General features: G+C 28.1%; 1 protein-coding gene across 1 annotated transcript in view; it reads right to left on the bottom strand.

Moving 5' to 3' along the window:
• The window catches only part of LOC123004106, a 65,057-nt gene extending 55,133 nt beyond the window's left edge, over nucleotides 1-9,924 (bottom strand). The window contains exon 1 of the mRNA XM_044397223.1: nucleotides 9,763-9,924. The gene's annotated coding sequence lies outside the window, so the exon portion shown is untranslated. The remainder of the gene's footprint in view (nucleotides 1-9,762) is intronic.
• Nucleotides 9,925-10,605: the final 681 nt, after the last annotated feature.

Below are 10,605 nucleotides of genomic sequence, written 5' to 3'. Positions count from 1 at the left end.
AATCACATTGTGTTATTTCTTTCTATGATTTTATTAATATAGTTTTGTTTTTTTGAAATATATTATTATAAATTGAGAAGTTTATGTTAATTTATATTTAAAAATTTCTAATACTGTTTCATAATATTTATAACGGGTGAATAAAAAGTATGGAACCAAGCGTTTTTTGCATAAACTAATTACTTTACGAAATAAAAATGTGATTGTCATTTTTAACAAAAACAATGGCAATTTTTAAATTAAAGACTCTGAGTGAATAAATAATGACCTCCTTAATTAAAAAAAATGTTTTTTTTCACTGCTAGCTATAAAAGATACCATTATTTAGTTTGTCGAGAGGTTAAGAAGGTGTTAGCAAATAAAATAGCGGCTGTTTAAGTAAGGTAATAAGCTTTATTTCGAATTCGTCATTCGTTGTAATTTACAATATTGCTGAATAAATTCTCAAGACAAAAAAATGGAAGAAATACCTAAGAAAAATAATTTGTCAAAATATCATTTTGAACATCGTTTGTAGCATAAAAATTATGTACTTCGTGTTTAAGCTTTTTTAATTAAAATGTGTTCTTTTTATTATTGTGTTATTTTAACAATTATTATTAACTTTTACTTATTTTTTGGTCAAAGGTCAGGTGGCAAACGATAGATAAAGACAACATTTCCAAGCCTAACAAAATTTTACATTTTTAAAAATTTTATTAGTTCGATAATTTTTTTTTATGTTTTGATTAAAATAACACAGAACTCCTTAAAAATATTAAATTTGACCCTTCTCGTCATTTAAAAAAACTCAAGTTAGCTTTGTATCCCCAGAGCCAAATAGGGATAAACATCTGAGATGATGGAATTTAAATACTTTTAAGCATATACCAAATTTTAATAACTTTCAATGAATAGTTTTTATAAAATTTAACTGTATCCATACTTTTTAGCGACCCTGTATAACAAGCACATAATTTAATTGATACTCTTAAAGATTAGGGTTAGGGTTCATAATATCTTTTTTATTTAATTAGAGGTCATTTTTAAATCATAATCTTTAATTAAAAAAATTCTCATGGTGGGTTGTCATTAAAATTATTTTTTGCAAAACTTGAAAATTAAAAAAACTTGAAGCACTAATTATTTTTTTTGTTAAGTAATTAGTTCATCCAAACTTTTTTAGAGTGATACAGATGATAAAGGTAAGTACACCCGAGTGAGATAAAAGGTATGTATCATATAAATAAATAACTTTAAATGAGAAAGGCAATTTATTGCAGCAGTTGAGAGGATACCTCATAAAGCACGTTCATGAGAATTCCTTGTGCAGTCTATCGACGTAAAAGAAAGCTTATTTTATTACACTATTTTAAAAGCACTTAAACAAAATCAAAATGTTTCAGCTGGACATTATTTAAATTCTTAACAAAATCGATACTTTTCCCAGAAATAAAAATAAATAAGTATTTAAATTGATCGAATTTTTTCTTATGTTTCAAATGTGCACTATTATTTCACCATTTACAATATCCAACACTTGAAATAATTATTATTATCACGACTAGAAGGCATTTTATAAACTTCTGATTACCACCATTACGCCATGGGAATATGAACCACAAATGGTAGCGTGGTTTCAAGTTATTATTCGCGTTGCAAGAAAAAAGATAAAGATTTGAAGCACTTCAATAGTTCCGCCACTAAATGCCCAAAAATAAGACAACTTCCTGACTTATTAGAGCATTACTGACTTAAAATAATCGTTTACTTTCATTCTTGGCTTGGCAAATGAAACAAAAAATGCAAAAACGGACACTTTCAAAAAGATTGAGACATTTGTCTAGTCATTATGAGACTATTGTGACAATACTTCTTGAAACTTGAAATTTTAATACCAAGTTAATTGAGCTAAATGATATAACCGTAAAATGCTGCCTAAAAAATTCAATAATCATCAAAAATTATATAGGTACGTTACCAGACGGTATTATTTGTTCGAGTACAGACATAGTTAACGACCAATTACCTTATAACTGTTCCATGTTTCTAAAAAATTCTTATTAGCTTAAGTAACCATAATATCGTGAGTAAAACTTTTCATTCTTGAGATACTTTCCCTTCTATCTTTTGCCAAAGTAAACATAATCAATCGACAAGGTATTTGCATGGTTTGCTTTCATCAATTTCCCTAAATTACCACAAAAAGACCAAATAAGTGTCATTTAATACCCACTTCCTGCAATTTGATTAGTTAATCGAAGCATAAAGATGCACAACGTCATCTGGAATATAAAATTGCTCACTAACATAGATGACTTAAAGCTCTGCATCAGTAGAGCGAACACTAAAATAATATTGGCCAGTTAGTACAGTTGAGGAGGCAGCAGTTGTGGATGAGGTTAATAAACTCCTTAGACCTGATTCGCCCAGGATAGCTCTTTGTCTTCGCGTCTCATTTGTTTACCTATGTGTTACGAGAAAATATCCTCAAAAAGTCCTGTTAGAAACTGGCCATTACGTCGGGCCACGAAATTTTACATTTTTCAAGAAAGGTGCTCATTATTTTCTAATTATTCGGTGAAAAATAGAAAAATAACTGATTTTAAACACCTGTTGTCGGTACGGTTTATCATTAGAAAACGGTATAAAATGCAGCTTTTTATGAAGTGTCGTGAGGTCTCATTGCCCAACAGTTAACTCTAATTTATGTCCTTCCAACAACGGGTTTTTCACTAATTTCAATTTTCTAATAGTGTTCCTTTTTACCCGACATTTTAAAAATAACTAGGTATACAGAGTGTCTCATCAACATACATAAACACACGATATTTTTGATTACAAACTCTTTGGCAAAAAATAAACTATACTAATCTAAATTGATTTTAGCCATAATCGTTCAATGAAAATATTTTCAAGATGGCAGCAGTTAACTTTGTCATTTTCAAAAGAAAGTTATGTTTTTAATTGAGTTTTTGGATTACTCAAGTGATTTTAAGAGAATTTTTCCCTATACCTAAATTTAACCGTTTTTGAAATATTTGGACTTAAAAAAAAAATTAATTTGCATCTTCCTAACCAAAAATCAATAACTCTACCATTTTTAATTATTTTGAAATCGTATTTGGGCATATCAAAAAGAAAGGTTAGATCCTTTCTTTCGTGTATTTACAATTGACAAAATAATTATAAAAACTCAAAAATTTAAGGTTACATTTGGGAAACTTCAAATACCCGTAACTGAATTTTTTCAAATGGAAGACCCCAATTTCTTCTTCACTAAATGAAAGAGAATTTAATTCTGCATCGACTTGTATCAACATTCCTTATACTTAAATTCAATGATTTCCAAGTTATTTTGATTTTTTTACAATAGAAGAAATTCATCACTATCTATGGTAGTTTTCGCATAGTTTGCCATGGAAATATTTCTCACTGAAAAAACGCCAAGTTTTTTTTCACAATTGTCTTATTCTTTTCATAAATACAAATTAAATTTATTTAATCTAAATCTGAATAACTTTGATATTCTATTTTTTCTTATTTCAATCACAACATATGCTAAAGTAGCTAATGAATTTTTCACAATATCAAAAAAGTTACTATAACTTGAAAACTATCAAACATAGGTATAGGGAATCGAAGCAGAACTAAATTCTCCTCCATTTAATGAAGAAAAAATTGGGGTGTTTCATTTAGAAAAATTGAGTTAAGGGTATTTGAAGTTTCCTAAACGTAACCTTACATTTTTGGCGGTTTGTAAATTATTTTTCCAATTATGAATATACCAAAGGAAAGATCTAATCTTTTTCTCTCGTATACCCAAATACGGTTTCAACATAATAATAATACGAAGTTTCAAATCCAAAAAATTTTAAAAAGGTCTAAATATTTTGAAAACGGTTAAACTTAGGTCAAGAGACCAGTCCGTATACATAATCCTTTCTTAATATTTCAAATTTTATATTTTATAATATTTAAAAAAAATCACAAAATTCATTAACTAGTAAAAACTCATGATTTTATTATTATTATTTTTTTTTTGATTTTTTTAAATAAGAACACAATAATTTTAATATCTGCAAGGACATATTAACGCGGGTATTTACATTTACTCACTGTCAGTCTTGAGATGTAATTTTTGAATCTCAGAAATGTTAGTTTTAAAGTTTATGTCATGGAAACTGCTGATTGCACAATTTGTTTTTTACTGCTTCCCATGGGACAGTACAATGCAATTGTTAAAATATTTTACCTTGGTCATATGTATGATCATTTTCTAGGACAACAATTAAGTATGTGTTGCTACAATAATAGCTATTTATTACTTGTGATAATGCGATATCTTCTTGTAATTTCCTTAGTGCTTTGTTATTAAATTTGTAGTCACTGTTCGTAATTACTTTCCGGTGTTTTTTCTATTTATATTTAGACCAACGGTCTTAAAAGTGTGACTTAGATTCTTCAAATAATTTATCTAAAAAAGGAAGAAACTGACTTGGCAGACTGCACATTAACAACGTTCCTCATTAATCTTAAAGAGAAGTTTTCTATCAAGAACTTGTTGAAATTATAACTATGTCAAGTTCTTCTACATTTTAAATCACATTGTTTCCAGTCAAAAAGCAAAAGTAACAGATTTTTTCAGGGTTAATGGCTGACGTAATATATTCCATACATTACCTGCCGTCGCTGTTACAATAAAATTTTCAAGTTTTATCATAAAATTTTTACGTAAAATCTTGTGACACAGTTTAATACTAATGACAGCAATTTGGACCATGTGGTGTCTTATCTAAATGCTTTTAAAATAATGAGTAAATTTCTTGAAAAAAGTACAATAAAATTTTCCAAAACATTTCAGGAATCGTTTAAATACCGTAAGACCCAATTTTTGTATGCATGCGATATGCTGATTACGGCAAGTAATTTGTGACAATTTCTTCCAACTCTGATTACAAAATTCTAAATAAAGTTTATACAAAGTGTCCCAGCGAATTGAAAAAGTTCATTAGTGACTTTTAAATGGTAAAATTGTATAGGACATTGATAGATATAATCTTGTGTATCACCTAAAATTATTTTCATACAGCATGTCCCAAAAATAATTTACGATACAAACTTGTGTTTTTTTAAATGAAACACCGTATTTTTGGATGTAGCCTTTGAAAACAATGTTTCTATGCTAAACTTATTAGTCGATTTAGCTTAGTTTTAGAAATAAGACGTTTTTTGACGAAAACATGCACTTTTTAAAAATTTATTACACAAAAATTAAGACAGCTAGAACAAATTTTTTCTTACTTCTGCAAAGAAGAAAGTAAAGAACTTAAAGGTGTAGCAATTTTTTAGTGTTTTGCATTTGTAATGATTAATAAATTAAGAAGTTTGTTAAAAGTTAAATAACTTTTGGCTACTGAAACAATAGTATTTTTTTTAATGTTTAACGTTAAATATTTTTTTAGTTATTGATTATAAACACCTAAAAGTAAACTATTTTAGAAAGYCAATTTAATAATCTTTTAAATGCAAAAYCAATAAATAAGGTGTTCRATTTAAATTTTTTAAGTTATTHAACTTTTAACAAACGCCTTCATTTTTTTATTTTTGCAAATGTAACACAGTAAAAAAATGTTACAACCCTTCTCTGCGGTAGCAAAAAAATATTTCTAAATGTCTTAGTTTTTGTGTAATAAATTTTTAAAAAGAGCATGTTTTCGTCAAAAAAAACATCTTATTTTTAAAACTAAGCAAAATCAATCAATAAAAAATTAGCTTAAAAACACTGTCATAAAAATCTACATCCAAAAACACTAAGAAACATAAGGTGTTTTATTTAAAAAAAACACATGTTTGTATTGTAACTTATTTTTGAGCTGTATGGTTAAAAATAATTTTAGGAGTTTAACTAGATTAGTATCTATCAATGTCGTATACATTTTTTTTTAATTTTACCATTTAAAGGTCACTAATGTCGTTTTTCAACTCGCTGGGACACCCTGTATAGTGTTTTTTAATTACATAAAAGTCAAAAGCTAAACTAAAAGCCCTAATTTCCCATAATTACCACTTTTTGTTCTTTCTGCAATTTACAAAATACCAAATGAGTAAAAATTACAGTAATTAAAAGCTTCTTTCGGTATTGTTTTAATCTATGAGGATTATTACGTGTCTAACAGTAAATTTTTCTGCCTACAGCAACGCCTCTAATAGTGTTCTCACGAATGGCACGACTTTGTTAAATGTCATGATTGTGCGCTAATTACGATACTCTAGTATCCTGCTTGCAAACCCACCTTTAATTGTCCTCGAATTTTTCACAGATCTTATAAATCGATAAAAACATCAATCAGTTTCAGCTTGACAACCCACAAATATTAGCACAAATAAAGGCGCCTTTCTCATATCCTTGACCAACCATCCCGGACTAATTTATTGAGACAGGTCAAGGATTTGGAATATTTTGAAAGGACTTGAATTTGTCCTTAAAAATTGCCCACTGTTTCGCTCGGTTTGTGTCAAATAACGGAAAAATTCGGTGAGACATTGCTTGAAAAACTCGAGGAAAAGGTCACCGACTAGGAATCTATTCAAACCGAGATAAAAACCGACTTTAACACCTCTCGCAATTAGTCTAACAAGTTCGTTTGCTCCTATGCAACGACTTCGTTATTACCTAATAAGTAAGTACCCCAAGTCAGCAAAGCATGAAAAGTTGCTCTAGATAATAAAACGTTAAAATATGGCAAGACAGCCATACTTGGTCGCTTGCTGGGAACTTCCACATGACTGTAAATTGCTTGAACAAATTTGGTTAGAATTTGCAAATTTTTAACGGACGATGGAATTAGCAAGTTGGCAGTCGAGAGTAAAATTTTGCAATTTACTTAACACATTTACATAAATGTATTAAACTCGTCTAGTTGCACAATTGGACAGGCTATAACAAACACCGAAAAGGTTGCAGCAAATATTTAAACAAACATATGCACAACTAAATGCGCAAAATTGTTGCAACATTGAACCCCTTTCAGAATTACACAACTTTGGAGAGCATTACTTGACATTAAAATACCCACTTGTTTTTCCATTTCTAAATTCTAGATAAATTAAAACTTAGTCTTAAAGGCATAAGACATTTCAGTTCTCATAAAAACAAATCTTAATTTGAAAATTTTCCCTACAATCAATCAAACCGAGATTAAAACAGGGAGAAAAATAATATGCACCTGTATGTTGACAGCTTTTCTGTACATTTTAATCCACTTTCTGTTATTTTTGTTATTTATTTCATGGATTTCTTCTCCATACAGGGTGAATAAAAAGTATGGAACCAAACAAAAATTTTTGAAAAAATTAATTAGTAAATGAAAAAGTACTATAAAAATGTGACGTTTTATCATAAATATTTTTTTCGAAATTATCTTCAGTTTTTGAGTTCTACAATTTTTTTATTTTTTTTTTAAATAGCAACCCATTATAACACTATTTTTTCCACAACGGCTATGATTTAGGAATTACAACTGTCTATTTTTGTTAGAATTTGTTTTTATTTAAGTTGCAATTTTGACAAAATAAAATGGCATAGCTCAAACAAAAAACAAAATTTCATTCTTAAAACTTCACAAGTTTTATAGCATTTTAATTATTACTTTCTGAAGTCGAATAACTAAAAAAAACGCTTGATTCCATACTTTTTATTCACCCTCTATATTCAGTATGCAGATTAAAATATGATTGAAAAAGTACTATAAAAATGTAAGGTTTTATGAAAAATATTTTTTTCGAAATCATCTTCAGTTTTTGAGTTCTACAATTTTTTTTATTTTTTTGAAATAGCAACCCATTGTAACACTACTTTTTTACAACGGCTATGATTTAAGAATTACAACTGTCTATTTTTGTTAGAATTTGTTTTTATTTAAGTTGCAATTTTGACAAAATAAAATGGCATAACTCAAACAAAAAACAAAATTTCATTCTTAAAACTTCACAAGTTTTATAGCATTTTAATTATTACTTTCTGAAGTCGAATAATTAAAAAAAACGCTTGATTCCATACTTTTTACAGAGTTTTAATCAAATTCTGCAATCTTCAAATTTAAATAAGACACTATATTTTTTTATTCTTCGACACTGTCAAAATTTACTGTTTTTCTCCTGTGTAAGGAAGTTTTGACAGCTGTTTGGCATTTCTCAGATTATTTTTAACAGATTTAAAGCAATTTTAAGCCTTGTTGAGTCTAATTCGAAGAAAAAATTGTTATATTCAACTTCTCTTCATGTAAATCGGTTTAAAAATCCACTCATGAAATAAAGCGTCCGATTTACACTCAAACTTGTCGAATAAATTACTAATTTTATCGTATTCTGCAATTAATTCTTCTTCTTGTAGATGTAATTTTATATTTTTAAACTTTAAACAGTTTTCCAAATGCTTATCTATTTTTTCAGAGATGTATTTTTACAATTAATAAATTTTGTAAAGAACGATAACCGTATAATGTTACAGGTTTTCATAATTTTTAATTTCCAAATTCACATTATATCTCGAATTTGAACTAAAATCCGAAAGATAAATATAAAACAAATTATTATAATAAAAAGACAATTGTCATTTCCCAACTTGTATTGTCATATTACATATCAACTGATAAAAAAGTGACCACTTCTCAACCTCAACCTGATATTTCATATCAATTGTTAAATGAAGTTAAAATGTTATTCTTTCCAACTTTTGATTATTACTTTATGACTGTTAACTAATAAATTCAAAATTCTGAAAACTTGGCTTTTTTTAAATGACCCAAATCGACAATTTGCTGCAAGAAATAAAGCAAGATTATGTAAGAAATACCGTTTAAAATAAACCCACCACCCAAATTGGCTTTAAAGGCAAACCCGAGTAAAACACGGCGAGAACGAGTTGCAAACTCCATGTTTAGATTGTGCCTTGACATTTAACGACCATTAAAGAACTTTAGAAATGAACATAGAATCGTGTTGGTACTATGACTTTATAGGAATGTAAGTTATAAAAGCACAAAATAAAATTATAAGATGAAACTGTTTAAATTATGTACTACTCATATACAAAAGAGATGCGATGCATGCAAATGATTAAAAAAGAAGTACAAGTAAATTGTGGATAATTAGTCCTCCGAGTAATTTTGCTAACGAAGGGAATTTCAGGAAAAATATTACTGAGAATAATTATGAAGCATATTTGATAAACAACTTTCAATTAAAATTGTACCGACTCCTTTTGTTGAAATTTAAGATGATTCACTTCTTGCACCCACTTAAAAAACTAGTAACTCTTAAAAAATTTGCATCAATGTCATCAACTTTTAAATTTCATGAAACCATTTATTTGGGTTTAAGACAAAAATAAAATACTCGTTTGATTTATTGCAACACACTGAACAATTTTACATCTTTTAGAAAAAAAATACTTTTATTCAATCTATGTTAAAATTGAATTTTATCTACTTTTTTCTTCATGTTAAAATGAAATTTTATTGTCTAGATGATAAAAAAATACATCCATTGCGGTTGTTAGTTGCTAACGATCTTTGACATTAGATTTCATTGTTGAATTTTACTTTGACATTTATAAATATCGACCGAATTGACTACAAAATTAGTGAGGATTGAAATAAAATTGAAAATAAAATTTTATATTGTACACGACGATAAAATTCAATTTTATCGTCTTGTATAATAAATAACTATTGTCTCCATCATAAGCGCCACTTGGTGTCACAAATAATAATGACTTACCTTTTGTGAATGAAAGTGTGTCTCAAAATGTGGTATCCAAAAGCACTGGTCAGTTACATGTCACAAAAGTCACAAACACGCACACGAAAACCAAATTTAGTCAATAAACAATAAGCACACTATGAACACGATAGTACGGTTTGTGAGAGAATGAAGAAAGAAGAAAGCGCTGGCCGCGAGTTGGCGATCACGTGACCAAGAGTTCTTGCAGGAGGGAGCACGTCCACCGGACATCCTCTCAACATCCTACGGAATTGTAATATTTACGCACACTTCGAGGTGAGGAGGCAAAGCGTGCTATTCCAATACGTTTATTTAGGATTAGCAGGAAGATTTTTCGTGAAGATTTTCAGAATTTCCTGCAAAAAGTAACCGAGAACACCAATAGTAACCACAACGTCCATAATCGAGTGTTTTTTTGCTAGTAATTTGGTTTGTTTTGGACATGACCTAATAGTTTTCAAAGAAAAAGTAGATAATAACGAAATGAAGCGACTTTGCAAATTAACTAGGATACAGTCAAGAAGACTTTGAACTTCATATTTAAATTCATATTTAAATAATTACATGTTTATTTGTGGCATGCTATCAGAAGCTTAATATAATAATAAAAAAACTGTATAAAATAGAAAAAAAACACGATGCAAGTAAAACTTTATTTACTTTATTTTATTTTTTTATTATTTTTTTTTATTTTATTTTGTTTTTATTTTGTTTTTATTTTATTTTATTTTATTTTATTTTTTACTGCGTTTTTGGATAAATTTAGTTATTTTAAGGGAGTTTTAATCAGCTTTCTCTATACTTAAATTTAACCATTTTTGAAATATTTGGAGTTTTTCA

Source organism: Tribolium madens, unplaced genomic scaffold (assembly GCF_015345945.1).
Source record: "Tribolium madens isolate multiple individuals breed KSU strain unplaced genomic scaffold, Tmad_KSU_1.1 Scaffold_11;HRSCAF=98;Tcas5.2_LG3b, whole genome shotgun sequence".
NCBI classification, from domain to species: domain Eukaryota; kingdom Metazoa; phylum Arthropoda; class Insecta; order Coleoptera; family Tenebrionidae; genus Tribolium; species Tribolium madens.
This window is presented reverse-complemented; position numbering and strand designations above follow the sequence as displayed.